The sequence below is a fragment of the Dermochelys coriacea genome, chromosome 1 (assembly GCF_009764565.3).
Source record: "Dermochelys coriacea isolate rDerCor1 chromosome 1, rDerCor1.pri.v4, whole genome shotgun sequence".
Taxonomy (NCBI): domain Eukaryota; kingdom Metazoa; phylum Chordata; order Testudines; family Dermochelyidae; genus Dermochelys; species Dermochelys coriacea.
In genome coordinates, this window is record NC_050068.2 from 180,079,594 (window position 1) to 180,098,612 (window position 19,019).

The 19,019-nt window shown below is 42.5% G+C and overlaps 1 protein-coding gene across 2 annotated transcripts in view; it reads right to left on the bottom strand.

Moving 5' to 3' along the window:
• The window catches only part of ROBO1 (roundabout guidance receptor 1), a 1,032,116-nt gene extending 1,013,652 nt beyond the window's left edge, over positions 1-18,464 (bottom strand). For both annotated transcript variants that reach the window (XM_038413136.2, XM_038413109.2), the window contains exon 1: positions 18,160-18,464. The gene's annotated coding sequence lies outside the window, so the exon portion shown is untranslated. The remainder of the gene's footprint in view (positions 1-18,159) is intronic.
• Between the last annotated feature and the right edge of the window lie 555 nt (positions 18,465-19,019).

Consider the following 19,019-nt stretch of genomic DNA (forward strand, 5'->3'; position numbering starts at 1 on the left):
TATTCTCATTCAGAGTTCCATTTAAGTCAACATGGCTCCACAAGGAGACAGGGGTCTGTCCACATAGAGCCAATTGCAAGACCAGGGCTTAAAAAAAAGAGTGGAATCTCATTAATCTGTACACATTATTATCTGCACAAAAGTTGGCAGATACTTGCACCTCTTAGCAAAAATGTAATAGCACAGACAACACTGTAGGTAAATCTCACATTTCTTATGCTGCATTGTTTTTACGAAATTAAACTATTGTATATTTAACTGTATATTGTAAAGAATATTTTAACAATCCCAGCTACAGGACATCTGCAGGGTTTTTATCCTAGTTACCAGCAGACCCCTACTGCCTGAGCTAAAGGAATACTTTCATTAGCTGGCAACAGCCACTCAGTGACATGACCTAAGTAGGTGATGGTCCTTCACATACACCTTTCTTGGTTGATTATTTATTATTCAAACATAAAAAACACTTGTTGAAAATCCTGTGAGTTGCTAAGGGATAATAAATGCAAACACATAATCATACTTTCACCTATGCCAGATTCTTACACATACACTCACAGTCAGTTCCCATAAACTATCCATTCCCATCGTGAATTAGTTCTACTCATTGATGTGATCTTTCTGACTATGATTGATTTGCTATAAAAAGGGACAAAGTGTATTAAATAATTTGAATTCTTTGCTATGGGTACATACTGAGGCATCTGCATGCCAAAAGGGTACCAAAAGAGGTGAGACTTCCTGTCAGATTATCTGAAATTAGTGATTTTTGGAACACTGTAATTAAATAACAATATAACTTTTCAACCCAATAGTACCTAAAACAGTTCAAACATACTGAGATTTGTAATTTCAAAAACCTTTTCCCCCCAAAGATATTCAAGACAGATAGAACTAGAAGACTGTAAAGATTCCTGTTGGGGAAAATTCTGATGCTCCATTAAATATGGAGTCACTATCGGAGTTTCCTTAATATACCCATAAAATAATCGCTTCTATAAATAAGTATAAGGGGATTATATACAATTTGAAAAGATACAAATCATTCAGTAATTTGTCTTTTTCAGCAATTTAGTATAGGCCAAATTGTGGCCTGGCTAGCACAGAGTAAGGAGAGCCAGGTATTCGTATCAAAGAAAACAACATGGGAAGAGAAGCAAACTCTATTGGAAGTGGACAGAGCCTTGTCTCCTACTCCACCCCCCTCAGTGAACTTGGCAAAGAAGCTGTGCCAGGTTTAGACCCAGTACATTTTACTCCTTCTCTGCAGCAACCCTCTGGGGATGCTCTGGAGCAGTGCAACAATGTACTAAGGTTTCAGAGTAGCCACCATGTTAGTCTGTATTCGCAAAAAAGAAAAGGAGTACTTGTGGCACTTTAGAGACTTAAGTGAGCTGTAGCTCACGAAAACTTATGCTCAAATAAATTTGTTAGTCTCTACGGTGCCACAAGTACTCCTTTTCTTTTTTGCGAAAACAGACTAACACGGCTGCTACTCTGAAACCTGTTATTATGCAAGGCACTGAATTTAGCCATATGGAGTGGAAATTTTTCCACCGAATGCATCCGATGAAGTGAGCTGTAGCTCACGGAAGCTTATGTTCAAATAAATTTGTTAGTCTCTAAGGTGCCACAAGTACTCCTTTTCTTTTTTGTGAATGTACTCAGGGTGGATTGTAAACTCACAATCTAGCCCTATATAATGTACGACACTGAAATTGATGCATTTCTCCTTGTCAACTCTATAACATTGTCTATTCTGGTCTTGTCTAGCACTGGTAAGATCAGGACATGTTTTATCTTTAGTATAACCTTGTAAAATGCTGCTTATTGTTAGTAGATACATAAAATATAATAATTTTATTGCAGTAGAATAAACAAGTAGGTACAGAAGAATGCTTTTGATAGTATTCACAGCTATGTATGAAAGGAAACATATATATACTGATTATGTCAGTCACTAAAATAGCCCAAGTAAAGCTATGTTTTAGAGAGTATTTTTTTCATCTTAGACAAATTTAGGAGACATTTACATTTGCAGCTAACCTAGGCTTTTCCATAAAAATATACTTATAAAACACTGTAAATGATAAATAGGGCTTAGTATAGATTTTAGTGGTATTACAGTAAAAGAGTCCTTTTACAAAGAAAAAATGTACAGTATCTTAAATTAATTAAAAAAATCAATTAAAAATTACAGCATTACTGATGTAATAATTAATGCTCAGCCTGCTCCTGCTCCCTTTGAAGACTTTAGAGTATTGCCTTTGACCTGAATGGACTCTGTTTATATCTCAGACAAAAAATCCTGTTAGCCTGGAAGACTACCTGTCAGTAACTTAAAATAATATTGTACTTACCCAAGAACAGGCAATAGAAACCTAGGAAAATCAAAGTTAAGACTGAACTTAAAAGAAGTTCATACATGGTGGGGAGAGGGGATGCACAGTTTATGCACTCAAATAACCTTAACTCTGCCCTGTAGTGATGTCAATTTTTATTAATGCATTATAGTGTTTGACATGAGTATTCATCTGAAAAAATAACGAGGAGTCTGCTGGACCTTACAGACCAACAGATTTATTTGGGCATAAGCTTTCATGGGTGAAAAACCACTTCTTCAGATGTATGAAGTAAAAATTACAGATACAAGCATAAATATACTGGCACATGAAGAGAAGGGAGTTACCTTACAAGTGGAGAACCAGTGATGACAAGGCCAATTCAGTCAGGGTAGATGCAGTTCACTCCCAATTATTGATGAGGAGGTGTCAATACCAAGAGAGGGAAAATTGCTTTCGTAGTGAGCCAGACACTCCCAGTCCCTGTTCAAGCCCAAATTAATGGTGTTAAGTTTGCAAATGAATTGTAGCTCTGCAGTTTCGCTTTGAAGTCTGTTTTTGACTTTTTTTGTTGCAGGATGGCTACTTTTAAATCTGTTACTGAATGATTGGGCTTATGCCCAAATAAATCTGTTAGTCTTTAAGATGCCACCAGACTCCTCATTGTTTTTGTGGATACAGATTAATATGGCTACCCCTCTGATACTTGACACCATGCAAGGCACTGAATTTAGCCTTATGAAGTGGAAATCCACAAACTTCATGAAAAAGCTCACACAGATAGAGACAGACATCATCTTCCTATCGAAGTGCAAACAGATGAACATCATACCAAATAGACGGAAGGTAAAAAAATCCATTGCAATCGACATATTACACTGACTGTGGTGACAGATTGTGCCACACACTCTCAAAGAAACTGAAGAACCACCTGATCAGCATCCTGTACAGCAAACAGGAGAAGATCAATAATGAACTCTCAAAACTGGAGACTTTCATACAAAACCAACCTTCCACATGGCTGGACTTTACAAAAACAAGAAAAGCCATTTACAACACACACTTTACTTCTCTACAGAGGAAAAAGGACAGTAAACTATCTAAACTCCTACGTGCCACAGGGGGCTACAACAGTGGTACCCTTAACGCACCCAGCAACACTGTTAATCTATCCAACCACACACTTAGCCCAGCAGAAGAGTCTGTCCTATCTCGGGGGACACTCTTTCTGCCCCACCACCCCCACGCACATAATACAGTTCTTCGGTGATCTGGAAGCCTACTTTTGCCATCTCCGACTCAAGGAATATTTTCAGCACACCACTGAACAGCACAGTTATCCACAGGAACACTCCTACCAACACTACAAGAAGAAGAATTCTGTGTGGATTCCTCCCGATTGTCGAAATGATAGACTGGACATCTACACAGAGTGCTTCCACAGATGTACACAGGCTGAAATTGTGAACAAACAGCATCACTTGCCCCATAATCTCAGAATGCAACGCCATCCACAGCCTCAGAAATAACTGACATTATAATCAAAGGGGCTGACAAAGGAGGTGCCATAGTCATCATGAACAGGTCAGATAATGAACAGGAGGCTGCCAGACAACTTTCCAACACCACATTCTACAGGACACTATCCTCCGATCCCACTGAGGAGAACCAAAAGAAACTACACCATCTGCTCAACAAACTCCCTGCTACACCAAGGGAACAAATCTACACAGACACACCCCTAGAGCCCCGCCAGGAGTATTCTATCTGCTACCGAAGATCCATAAACCTGGAAACCCTGGATGCCCCATCGTCTCAGGCATTGGCACTCTTACAGCAGGTTTATCTGGCTATTTAGACTCTCTTCTCAGACCCTACGTTACCAGCATGCCTAGCTATCTTTGAAACTTCCTGAGGAAACCACAATGCATTGGTGATCTTCCTGAAAACACCATCCTGACCACCATGAATGTAGAAGCTCCTTATACCAATATTCCACATGAGGATGGACTACTAGCTGTCAGGAACAGTATACCTGATGAGGCCACGGCACACCTGGTGACTGAGCTTTGTGACGTTGTCCACAACCATTTCAGATTTGGGGACAACTTATACCTTCAAGTCAGCGGCACTGCTATGGGTACCTGCATGGCCTCACAGTATGCAAACATTTTTTATGGCTGACTTAGAACAACGCTTCCTCAGCTCTCATCCCCTAGCGCCCCTCCTCTACTTGCTCTACATTGATGACATCTTCAACATATGGACCCACGGGAAGGAGGCCCTTGAAGAAGTCCACCTGGATTTCAACAATTTCCACCCTACCATCAACCTCAACCTGGACCAGTCCACACAAGAGATCCACTTCCCTGGACACTACAGCGCAAATAAGTGATGGTCACATAAACACCACCCTATACCGGAAACCTATTGACCGCTATTCCTACCTACATGCCTCGAGCTTCCATCCAGGGCACATCACACGATCCATTGTCTACAGCCAAGCCCTAAGATACAACCGTTTTTGTTCCAATCCCTCACACAGAGACAAACACCTGCAAGATCTTTATCAAGCATTCTTACAACTACAATACTGCCTGGGGAAGTGAGGAAACAGATTGACAGAGCAAGATGGGTACCCAGAAGTTAGCTACTACAGGACAGGCCCAACAGGAAAATAACAGAAAACCACTGGCCGTCATGTACAACCCCCAGCTAAAACCTCTCCAGCACTTCATCAACGATCCACAACCTATCCCGGAAAATGATCCTTCATAGGCCTTGGGAGGCAGGCCAGTCCTCGCTTACAGACAGCCCTCCAGTCTGAAGCAAACAGTCACCAGCAACTACATATCACACCACAAAAACACTAACCTATGAACCAATCCCTGTAACAAACCCCGTTGCCTACTCTGTCCCCATATCTACTCTAGTCACACCATCATAAGACCCAACCAAATCAGCCACACCATCCGGGACTCATTCACCTGCACATCTACTAATGTTATGTATGCCATCATGTGCCAGCAATGCCCCTCTGCCATATGCATTGGCCAAACCGGACAGTCTCTACATAAAAGAATAAATGGACACAAATCAGACATCAGGAATGGCAACATACAAAAGCCAGTAGGAGAACACTTCAATCTCCCTGAACATTCAAAAACAGATTTAGAAGTAGCCATCCTGCAACAAGAAGGATGTGGAAAAATTGGAAAGAGTCCAGTGCAGGGCAACAAAAATTATTAGGGGGCTGGAGCACATGACTTATGAGGAGAGGCTGAGGGAATTGGGATTATTTAGTCTGCAGAAGAGAAGAATGAGAGGGGATTTGATAGCTGCTTTCAACTACCTGAAAGGGGGTTCCAAAGAAGATGGATCTAGACTGTTCTCAGTGGTACCAGATGACAGAACAAGGAGTAATTGTCTCAAGTTGTAGGAGGCTTAGGTTGGATATTAGGAAAACCTTTTTCACTAGGAGGGTGGTGAAGCACTGGAATGGGTTACCTAGGAAGGTGGTGGAATCTCCTTCTTTAGAGGTATTTAAGGTCAGGCTTGATAAAGCCTTGGCTGGGAAGATTTAGTGGGGGATTGGTCCTGCTTTGAGCAGCGGGTTGGACTAGATGACCTCCTGAGGTCCCTTCCAACCCTAATAATCTATGATTCTATGACAAAAACTTCAAAAACAGACTTCAAAGAGAAACTGCAGAGCTACAATTCATTTGCAAACTTAACACCATTAATTTGGGCTTGAACAGGGACTGGGAGTGGCTGGCTCTCTACCAAAGCTATTTTCCCTCTCTTGGTATTGACACCTCCTCATCAATAATTGGGAGTGAACTGCATCCACCCTGACTGAATTGGCCTTGTCATCACTGGTTCTCCACTTGTAAGGTAACTCCCTTCTCTTCATGTGCCAATATATTTATGCTTGTATCTGTAATTTTTACTTCATGCATCTGAAGAAGTGGTTTTTCACCCATGAAAGCTTATGCCCAAATAAATCTGTTAGTCTTTAAGGTGCCACCGGACTCCTCGTTGTTTTTGTGGATACAAACTAACACAGCTACTCCTCTGATACATCTGAAAAAATGTGTTTTTCTCCCTCAGAGTGTCACAAAATGAAAGTGATAAGGTTGTTTGGATGCATTAAATGCACATTTACAGAAAATACTATTTTGGGATTTCTTTAAGGGCAGATGCTTCCATCATTCTAATGAAGATTATTAGGTGGACATAGCCAAAAGAGTTGCTACTAAAGGGCTAGGGCCAGAAGTTTCTCCTCCATGTTCCAGTATCAGAAAAGAAAAAATACAGATTGGTTTAGATAGTGCATAAAAGGGGATTCATAGATTTGGCATCAAGAGTCTCTCTCTGTCCCACTCTGGATGTCATCATGAAGGTATTGGTGATTAGGTGGTTAAGAAAAATAATGCAGTATTCTGTTTCTCAACAGAAAAAAAACAAAAAGGGGATGTGTCACAGTTCTTCTGTTCCTCCAGTTTGGCATAGTTTTTCAAAAGATTTTTGCAAAATCTTTACTAATTGATGCTATCATTACTATAACTACCTTCTATATTAAGGCACACTAATATATAATAGATACAGTGAACACTGAATCACTCAAAAATATAGTGAACAAATATGAGACTGTCTTGCAGTCTAAAATCATGGTGTAAGATAAAATATATCTTGAGGGTTTATTCCCATTCTCTCCTCTTATTAGTTTCAGAGGAAACGTTCCTATCTGTTCATAATCTGTGCATAGATGACTACATCTGAAAAAAGTGCATTGTTTTCTTCTAGATTCTGCACACTCTAATCTGAACAGGAATCTGCACGAAACAATTATAATGCAAATTTTTGCTTTACTCCCTGCAGGAGTTCACTGATTGATTCCTTCACTGCATGAACTGCAAGCAGTGGTACATTTCAGCTTTCTTTCTTTTGACTTTTTGTGTGCATATTGCAAACAATATAGTATAGAGGCTTTGCTTTCTTTTGTTTTGCTATGTTATATTCAGAAGCTGCCTTTTTAAAATTACACAAACTATTGGCCAAAAGTTACTCTCAACAACATGCTCACAGCTTCCTTTAATTGCACTAGGACTGCTATGAGTATTTGTGAGACCATAATTTGGCTTTATGCTCAATTATGGTTGAGATTTTTATACTCAAAGTCATTAATTTAAATTTAGGTTTCCATGGCAACCATAACCCAGCCCCTTTGCACATAAGATCAAGGTTTTTTTGTATCACTCTTTATGGTACCACCTGTAACATATAGTGTAACTATGAAAAATGGGTTTGCAAATTTAATATCATGTGGTTTCCTATTTACTTCTTTTTGACTTCGTATAAAGTTTGCTCAAGTATCAAAAACAACCAACCTCTCTCTCTCCAACAGGCTGTTGTGACAACTCAACATGGGTTCATAGTTGGCTGTGTGCTTTCATTCTCATTCATCATTACCAATACTCCTGACCCAACTGGGATGCATTTGATATGTACACTTACAGATGATCTAATTTGGATCAGTTTTACTGAAAAGAAAAGAACACAGCTTGACTTTCAGATGCTAGGTTGAGTGTGAAGGACTGGCTAAAACCTTTTTATATGGAATCTGAGTGAGCCTACAAGGCCATTTTTACCAAACCAACATTCAAAGTAGAACCACACTTTAATGTCTTACTATACATGGAACACTGAGGAGTTACAAATGCTATAGCTATTGTCATTTGAATTTTCTTATTTTGAAAAGGCAACACAGTGGATCTCACACTGTACTGGCAGTCTGGAGAGTTGGGTTCTAATCCTGCTGCGAGGCCTTGGACAAGTCTCTTCACCTCTCAGTATCTCTGTTTCTCCTCCCATCCTTAGTTTGTCTTGTCTCTTTAGACTGTACATTCTTCAGGGTAGAGACTGTCTCTTACAATGCATTTGTACAGTGTCTGGCACAGAGGGGCTTCTAGGCACTATGGGAATACCAATAATAAATAATATTAATAACTTTGTGCATGTATGGTCTCAGCCAGTATATTGCATTAATGACATTTTTGCATTCCATTTCAATGGTTTCTTTTTAAAATTAAAGAAGCAAAAAGGTCTCTGAACATTTGAGTATGCTATTGTACATCCAGAGATCACACAGTCATATAAGTGTACCAGAGTATTTATTTGAAGTTATAATAATTTTATCACACATTGAAATCACATTTCTCTTGCTTTTAGGTTTTGCAGTTCAGAGAGCATGATGAAATAAAGAGACATTAGGAAATTATTGTAGGGAGCAGAAACCTAGGTCACCAGACCTTTTAGACTCTTTCACATGCTAACTTAAAGGTTGGAATAGACCTGTTGCTATGGAAAGGAGGTAGGGAATGCCAGCTTTGCATCCCATCCTCACTGCTTCCCCTCCACTTGCTTCCCCTCCCTGAAGATCCCTCTGTGTGAGCAGGAGTACTCTGTACCTCTCCAGCTGCAAATGGTCACCAGGTCCTCAATGGCCACCTGAGGTGCTGCCCTGATCAGCAATAATTATTGAAAGGAGGATGAAGGGGTGCAGAACTGGCATCTTATATATTCTGGCTGACTAAGGAAGGGGGTCCAACACAGAATGATTCACCTGTTCACATAACCACTGAGAGTAGAGATGGGAAATACCCTGACACCCCCATCCAATGAGAGAAAGCCTTGGGATACTGGAGACTGAAGATAAATTGAGTGCCTGGGAAGGACCAATTTGCTCGTGGTGGGGAAGGGGACAGAGAGGTGGAGGAGGGTGCCCAAATTGCTTGGGATGAGAGGAGGAAATCCATCTGCTGGAGAGGGGAATTACAGAAAAAGTCAGTTTGCTAGGAGGAGGCTACTGCAGAAAGAGGATCATTTCATGGGTGGATTAGTTTACAGGAGACAGAGGATGAATTGACTATGGGGAGAGAGGATGAGTATAGTTCGGGGTTTGTAGAGGATGGATTGATAATCAGAGATTTGCTTGGGGAGACAGAGTAAAGGGATGGCCTGGGGAAGAAATTTGATTGGGAACTTGTAGGGGAAGGGAGAAGAATCATTTGAGTGGTGAGCCTGAGGTGGGCAGAGAGAATACAAGACTGGAAGCAGAGGATGGACTCATGGAAGCAATGCTGGACTGATGAGGCTGAAAGGGCAGAAGCTCCACTGGGGGCTGAAGGTAGGGCAGAGGATGGATTGGGGCAGATAAATAATTGGAGAGGATTCTAGGAGAAAGAATTAATTGTGGCAGAGGATTGATGGTGTTGGGGGGCAATAAATGGATTGGGGGGCTCATAACTGATGGGAAAGAGGATCAGAGGAGAGACGAGAATAAGAGATTGATGGATGAAGGGGACTGGGCATGTTCAGTATGGATTAAGGGGTCAGGTGGAACAGAAGATATATGGATTGTTTGAGTGGAGAATGGAGTGAAGTGTTTTTCTAGTTCTGTGCGTGTTTGATGAAAGTGTTTTGAAGTCTCAAATTTTCATTGCATATTTTGTGTTTCATTTATCTCCACTTATTCTAGAACTGCAAATAAATAGCAAGTAGAGTTCCATTTATGTTATTCTGGTTTGCTGTTTTCTAAAATCTTTTGAAATACATGACATTCCACTTGGAATGTCACAAATTTTAGGGATGGACCCATAGGTCTCTGTTCATATTTTTATTGCCTTTCCTCAGCATTTCAGAGCCTCACAACTTTGTTACCCAGTGATAGGTCTAGGTTGGAGGATTCAAATTTTACACTTGGTATACTGTTGCATAGTCTTTTCTGGGACATGCATCCCCACAGCTGACAAAATCAGATGTGGAAACGTAATTTAATAATTGAATGTTCAGCATAATTAAATGAGCGTCGTTCTCTCCTTTTTACATAGGATACTCTTTCAGCATCTGAAGTGTCATTTAATCCATTGTACAAGTTATTCTGGGAGTTATAGGTGATTTCCAATTTTTTAATGTGGAATATTTTGATACCAGTAAGGTACATAGGAACCAGGATTCCTGTGAATCAGTCATTTTGATCATTGGTTTGTTGAGCGCCCCTCTACATACTGCCTTGAACAAAAGAAGCCTCTATTATTACATTAATTTTTATATATACCACTTCCCAAAGGCACTGTAAAATATGTAGCAAAGCTTCAGGAAATTCTCCCCATCTCTAATCCATATGAGTATCTTTAATGTCCACCTTGAACATATGGCTGGAGTACCAATTTTGTTACATTTTGATGTGGCCCGGGAGAACTCTATTGTATAAAGCGAGGTGGCCTCCATAATTTTTTCCATTGACCTTCATTAAATAAGTATATTGATGTGGCACATCTGTCATTCTGCCCACTTTGTTAATAATTTTACCAAGGGTGAACATTCTGGAGTCAAACTGATTGACTGCCTATTTGTATTTGAGAAGTGGCATCCTCTTCCACTTCCCCTCCCCCAACCCCAACAAATTTAATGGAGTCAATCAAATTCCATTATTCATAATGTCTAATTGATAGGTGTTGCTAGAATTTTTATTTTTTGGCGTCCAAACTTTTGTTACATCTTTAATATGTTATTGTGGCTTGTACATGATATGAATAGCATACCTTTTCCCATCCACTATTTCAGCATCATTGATTTTTCTCCACTTAGTAAGGATGGATTATGGTGGATTATTGAATCCTCACATAACAACAGATCAAACAGTAGCTCACAGCTTAGTGATTCTTTCAGCATATTATAGTTGGAGCTGACAGCAAGACCTATAAATTAAAAATGCCCAGCATTTTCTATTATAAGACTATGTTCACTAATTTGGCCAAAATTTAATCATCCAGGCAGAAATTTTCTATGCCAGATGTCTGCCTTCGGCTGAACTTTTTGGAAAGTTTCAGCGTAAATGTTTTATCATATCTAAGAAAGAGGTATGGAGAAAATTTTATTTAACCAATATTCAGAGATTCTCATAACTGTTTCATTGAGTAGCTGTTGCACCTCCATGCTTCGGAGCAGTGACTTGATATTTGGCAGGTACTTTGCCCTGGGGTCAGACGGGTGTCAAATTCACCAAAATTTGGTTGAGTTTGAAGACAGGGACAGAAGGGCTTGTAACCATTAGAGCACAATCTCCTCCAGAAACTAATATTAAACCCACAATTCCTGAAACTCAACATTCTTCTGCTGTCTGGAAAATAGCTGTGAGCCTCACTGACTAAGAGTGTCCCTCAACTTCCTTTAGAGGCTGATCTGCATAACAGATAACAACCTATTACTGCTACCAGTTACTCCATTAGCTTCAGTGGCATGGGACAGTATTGTGGATCTAAAGGTTCCAAGCCTATGGTGGTCAATATAGTATCACATGATGTAATTCAATTTGAATATCTAAAAGCTAGTAAGTTATATGAAAATATCATTAAATATCATTAAAAAGAAAACTAAAATTGCAAAATCAAGCATTCAAAAGTTAGGAAATGGATTCCACTTTGGATAAATACTTAAACAGTAATTGAGCCAGAAAAGAAAGTGAGAATGATGGTTAGTGCATCTACTGGGACGTGGATGACCAGCTCTAACGACTAGTTATTTAACCAAAGTGGAACATCTTCAAAAGGACAGTGAAAGACCCTCATCAGAATATCCCACAGCCTAGTGATTAGGACACTCTCTTAAGAGGGGGACACCTGTTCAACTCTTTTCTCCCCATCAAGCAGAGATGGGAATTGAACCCGAGTCTCCCACATTCTAGGTGAGCCCTCTAACCAAAGAGCTAAAAGTTTTCTTCCTCCAGATTATGAATGGAGCCTGACCGCATACACATACCCAGAGCATGTCTACTGAATCAGGCCCCATAGGCAAGATAGGAAGGGCAATGTGTATCTTCCCCTGGTTTGAAGATCACCCTGTTGGGAGACAGGTCCCCGGACACCTAGACTGAGGCAGCAGTGTGCATGTGTAATGCCCACATACCCTGGTCATCAGTGCGCAGGATTGAACCTGGGACCTCTGAAGCTTAGTGCATGAGCCTGTACTGCATGAGCTAAAAGCCACATGGTTCTTATCTTAGGCTATAGCAGACTCATTAATCTCTAGGTGGTCTCAGTGCCACTACAGGGGGACAGAACACCACACCCAGGAGATGTGTGGGTTATACATGTCCAGGAGCAGAAACTTAGGCACTTAGGGATTTTTACAGAGGGGGAAAAAAAAATATTCTCCAATTGAGTCTAAGGTACCTACTGGGTTAGCCAGCAACTGAGCAGGAGTTTTGTGGATCACAATGGCACATAAAACTGGGATTAAGGGTTTCAACACACTAGTCCTTTTTTGGATCTGGGCCCTAATGCCTCAGTTCCCCATTTGTGAGATGGAGATAACAATACCACCTCACCTTAAAAGGCTGTTGTAAAGATAAATTCATTAACATTTGTGAAGCAGTCAGATACTATGGAGATGGGTGCCATAGTAAACCCCATGAGGAAATTCATAATTCTGTAATCCATGCAGGGTTTGAATGGTGTGGAGTAAATAGTGTATCGGGCCACACATTCAATTATGAGGATAATAAAGAAATATTTAGTATCTATCCATTCAGGGAAACCATCCACTATGCAAGGAGCATGCAGCTCAAGTTAGGATTGAAGTATGACAGTGCAAAGCAGAAAACTCATCTTTGTGCTTTCTCAAACCTAATGCCACTGAGTGCAGGGACAGTCTCCAGCTATAAATTAAACCTGCCTAGGGGCTGCTCTAATTTAGACAGCTGCTAACAGCCGTAAAATAATAAAACCACAGCTGGAAATTGTTACTATGTATGGCTGTTTCAGCTTTCCTTTGGCCACATCCCTTTTTCCTATTATACAGGCAACAGGAAAGTGGGAGATGGCATAGAATCTTCTACAGTGAGTTTATACCACCATCGGATTCCCGTTACATTGTGCAAGAGAAGTGGGCATTCCTGATCTGGATAACTGGCTCTTTGTTAAGATGCTGCTGATGGTGGGGTGCAGTCACTACTTTGCAATGGAGGATATGGATGACTAGATTTTGAATGTAACCTTATAAAATACTTTTATTTCTACTATTTTACTGAATATAGGTAATTTGCCTATAATTATTTACTTTTAAAATGTTTAGTAAACATTTTTGAATTCAAATACATAGTCTCATATAAAAAGTCAGACACATATAAATGCAATCCAGTTAGAGCACACTCATTTTTACCAAAAATGGGGACTTATTTTCAAAATGAATCAAACATTTTCTGAATTGTTTTCCCCAAAAGATAGATGAATTTGCATGACTATTACATTTTAACCCTCATGGAAGAGCAACACATGTCAGCAGTCTGATACACAATGATGAGCTTTCTCAAAGAGCACCAATGCCAATATAACTGTGCCAGTCTTGAAGTGCAACTACTCTGATATTTTAAGCTTCTCCTGAACAGGAAAGACCAGGCCTGCTAAACTGTGCAAAACCATAGGCATGTTTTTCCAATTTTAATAAATATGGTCAGACTGATATTGATTGAACACATTTCTTTTTTGGCCTGAGTCAGATCTAAAGTAGAGTCTCTGGAGGAGATTTATCCAACTCTAGAAACTAAAATTTATGTTTAGGCTTTTGAATAATTTCTCTCTCTTCCTTTCAACAAAAGATATATATGTGAAAGTCTACCTTTCTGTGACTCTGTTGTTCACCACTGACCATGCTGAACATCTTAGATCATCCATGGAGAAGTCTATGAAGAATTTATGAAGAGAGACTCCCACATTATTTAGTGCATGTCAAATAAAAGGCTGAGCACAAATAAATAATAGTACTCAACGGGGAAGGCCAAGCATGCCATATAGGGAAGCATCCAATTAATCTCCCATTTGCTAAGACATCAAGTCAGTCCCTTCTACACAGCATGTAGGGAGTGTAGACCTCATCCAATATTTGACAGAGAGAGGGTTAAATCTCATCTCTTTCTACAGCAGCATGAGACAGACCACAGGTGCCTGCACTCATTGCAGTGATTGCACTGTGGGATATCTGGAGATGACGGAGGTTTCAGCCAACTTATAACTGGTGATTATTCCCCTTTATAAAGAATAAAAAAAAAAAGTTGATTTGTAACTAGAAAGTCGAACAGCAGCAGCTAAACTGTCTTTCAGATTGGTTGCGGGATCTAGACTCTTATGGGTCTTATGTCATTGATTTTTAGTTAGCAGTCCCACTGAAATCAATGAAGATTTCCGTTCAAACATTAATGACATATTACTATTGTAAGTATTTCTAGGGTATCTGGGCACACACAAACAGCTTGTGAATTGCAACCTAATCTTGTTTGCTTGAGAGACTTTTGTTTGGTGAAGCCTCACTCAAAGACTTCAGTTTACAATGCTTTATCCGCATTGTCGTCTTCCTTCCCCCCACCTCATTTCCAAACACTGGGCCTAATTCTCTACCAGGTTTATGCCAGTGTAACTCCACTGACTTTGATAGAGTTACCCCAGTATAAAATTTATGTAACAAAGGAAAGAATCAGGCTGTTTGTTAGTAAGCCAGCCTTAATTCCTCCATTTACAGCAGGAAAATCTTTATTTTCTTTCACTTGCAAACTGGTTCCTGCAAAATGTTATACTTCCCAGGTGGCAGAAGATGAGCTTTGACTGTAAGGAACCTTTTGTAATGCAGTACACTTTGCCTGCAGAGGCCTGGATTTAGCCTATGCCAGCTGGTCTGGGAGCTGAGGACCAACTCCTTCCACCTACAGAATGCTAGGAGATTGCCTGCACTTAATACATAATACAAAGTTGTTGTTTCTCTTTGCAAAAACAAACAAAAAAACAAAAACCACCTCTTCAGTGTTTAGGATAACAAATGGTTGTGTTAATTTCCCTTTATTTTTTTTTTTTACAGGACTACTTACCGATGCAATCAAGCTTATATTTGTAAACGAAAGGTGACTACTAAAAAATAAATAAAATTAGAAAATTATTTTAAATCCACTTGTTAACTAGTTAACCTTTAACCTTGAAAGGCTCCCGTGGGCTTAGAGAAACTCTGCCAACTTAAAACATACTGCAAAATAGCTAATTAATGAAGACTCGGCACAACGACCCCTGCTCTAACTACTCAAATTTGAGTTGGGCCAAAATATTAAGATTATTCCAACCCCCTCCCAAAATGCAACCCAAAACTATAGGACCTCTAAGGACAACAAATGACCCGAACTTGTCTTTTATGCAAAAGGTGGAACCTCCACTATCTTGCTGTAGGTTTCAGAGCAGCAGCCGTGTCAGTCTGTATCCGCAAAAAGAAAAGGAGGACTTGTGGCACCTTAGAGACTAACCAATTTATTAGAGCATAAGCCTTCGTGAGCATCGGATGCATTATCTTGCTGTAGTAAAGGCTCCTTACAGCCATGTATTGAGTGGCCAGGGTCATCACACAGCAACCGGGCATTCCTGGGAAGCCTCCCTTCCATGTACTAACAAGGCCAAATTAAACCCAGGGACATTCAATTACGAGGTCATAATAATGACAGGTTTCAGAGTAGCAGCCCTGTTAGTCTGTATTCGCAAAAAGAAAAGGGGGACTTGTGGCACCTTAGAGACTAACAAATTTATTGGAGCCTAAGCTTTCGTGAAGTGAGCTGTAGCTCACGAAAGCTTAGGCTCTAATAAATTTGTTAGTCTCTAAGATGCCACAAGTCCCCCTTTTCTTTATAATAATTACTATGACGCCTTAATTGGCTTTCAACCATTACAGAGAAACTGCCTCAGCCACTGAAATCCCCGCCAGGCGGCAACCCCCCCCCCCGTTGCGGTCAGAGCGCGGGGAAGCAGCTCGGCGCTCGTCTGCGCCCCCGCCCCCCTTATCCCGGGAAGCCTCGGCTGGGACCTTCGCCTCCTCCCACGCCGTGTCAAATGGTGCATTGCACCTGCTCGCGCAGCAAGAAGCCCCCCCCCAGCGCCTTTCCCCTGCCTCTTGCTCATTCAACTCAACACGCCACATGGCGGCGGGGGCGGGGGCGGGGGCGGGGCCGCTGTCCTCCTTCGCCTCGGCACGCAAACAAGGGGCGTTTCTGAGACCTGCCTGAGGGAACAGTGGCAGTGCCCTCGCTGGAGGCGCGCGCTCCCCGGTTACCTGGTGCCCCAGGCCAGGGCGCAGAGGTTCCCCTCGCGCTCTTGCTTCCCCAGAGGAAGACGCAGCAGGGACGCTACCGGGACAAACTTCCAAGCACTTTAGCAGGGGCGGCGCGAGCTCCCCGGGTGGCACCTGCTACCCACCGCTTCCCGCCCGCCCTGGGGCACAAGCGCCTGTGCAAAGTGCGGGGACTCCAGCGCGCGGGGGGGGGGGGCTTGCGCTGCTCTCCGCCCCCGGAGGTTTTATGGCAATTACTTTTGTCAGCCAAGCAGCGGGGTTGGGAGGGGGGGGGGGAGGAGAGGCGGAGAGGGAAACCACAAGCCCCCCCCCCCCCACAAGCGCCCCACCGCTCCCCTCCCTCGTGAGGCGGCACCTCTCGGCCCCCTCACGCGCCAGCGCGCCCCTGCCGAGCGGCTTTCCCTAGCGAGCGCCCGGGGCTGGGGAACTTCGCAGGGCCGCGCCTGGACGCTCTCCGACGGGGAGCTTTTGCGGCACTGCGGCGGGGCCGGGGATCTCCTTCCCTCCCCCCGCGCCAGCCCAGAGGGGGTCTGCCTCCATTGTGTGCGGCGGCGCGCACTGCAGACCCGAGCCGGAGCACTCAGCGCCCCCGCAGCCGCCTCAGAGAGGGGACGCCCGCCCCGGCAGCAGCTCCCAGCGCTTCGGCCGCCGCCGGGCTCCCCTCCTCGCACGACGCTCCCACCGCAGCTGAACGCTACCGAGCGTTGTACTCCCAGGCAGCCCAAGGGGAAGTGGGGGCAGAGAGAGTCTCTCCTTTTATACCCCCGGGGTTACAAAGGGTTACATTGTTTCCCTCTTGCCCATCGCAAAGCGGCGGGCTGCGCCAGGGGAGACGGGAAGCAGAGTTTACAACCCGCGGCATTTCTCCTCCAACGAGACAGCCGAAAGAGGAGGAAAGAAATTAGCGGAGCCCCTACGAGACACAACGTCTCGCTCACGTACACACGCGGCACACGCCAAACCGGCCCGAACAGGGGAAAGTACAAGGGGACCCCCCCCCCGGCCCCGAACGCTGCTCAAAGTTGCAGAGCTCTAGTGCAGGAGCGCTGGCCCCCCTTTGCCGGCCCCCGTTTGTTGACTCAGCTCGCCCACAAACCATCAAAGCGGCGCCGAGCCCTGCAAAGTTACCCCGCCGAACGCAGAGAGCCGGCAACTCATTCCGCAACCGAGCCATCCGCTCCCCCGTTTCGCGGCGACAGCCCCGACGAAGGCGAAAGGCGAAGCGGAAATGCACCGCGAGATCGCTCCAAAAAGATGGGTTAACCCGCGCGCTCACGCTCAGATACAGCAGGGGATGAAGACTGCGCAGCTTTAAACCCTCTTGCTTAATAAGGTTAAAAAACGAAACAAAAAAAAACAAAAAAAACCCCAACCCCAGTGACAATAACGCAGAATCCCAAGCCACAATAACCCGACAACGTTAGAGACAATAAACAAAGCTACAGCACCTGCAAAGAAACTCGTTGGATTGCTCATTGTACGAACTGTGCGTTTTGCATTAGGGTTTCCCTCTTTGATCATTCCCCGTTTCTTTTAGAAACTGTTGACTTCTTTGAAACCTATTCCTGAACGCAGCATAACTACAAAACAATTGCATCCCTTTTGAACTCCTAGACGGGTCTTTAATATCATCCGCTGCTTTGTTATTTGGGGGACTTACCCTGTGAGATAAGATTTTCAGAAAACTAGCAGTTCCATGATTCAGTCCTTGCAACTTTCCTTGCATAGAGAGACCTTTTTTTTTTTTTTTTTTTAGAGTTTAAGAAAACAAGCTGCTCAAGAGACTTTTAAATATAAAGGGGGATGAAACCGGATTTCTTCCCAATATCAGGACCCTGGACAATCAAATCCTTCTTCAGAAGAGAATTCTTTCAGACCCGTTATCTGTATTACTATTAATGCGTAGAGCAGAAGGCTTGCATACAAATAGACCCAAGTATGAGCTTCTATTGGTGGCTGTGGAAGGCCCCTGGGTCCTATTGCTCTGTCTCTGAGAAACTACAAAGCAGCAGCAAAATGCAAGCGGCTTTGGAGAAGGAATGATTTGGAGGGGAATGGGAAGGGAGAGGAAGAGGAGGCGGGGGAATCTTGTTTAATTGATTCGTTACCTCTGGTATTGTGATACGTGTTGCAATGGTTAACCAAGAAAAAGCCACATTAAATGGATGTCATGCAATCTCCCCTTTCAGACCTGCTTTTTCAATAACGCTGTGGAGGATGGATATGGGAAATCAGCTGGATTTCAAAGGAAAATTTGCAGAGAAGTATTCACACAAGTTGGCTTTATCTTGGAAAATTTTTCCCTTCCCTGTCTAGATTATCCATCATTCATATGTTCTCTAATAGCTAAAATTATTTACTGGAATTAATCAATTATGTGTTGAATTCTACTTACCCACGCCTTCCTCTTCCTATGCTTTTAAAAGACTCATCTGTTTCCCTGTGCAAAGAGGAAAAGCAAACGTTTTCTCCAAAGGGAAATAACTTAATTTAACTTTGAAAGTGCTAATTAAGAATAGA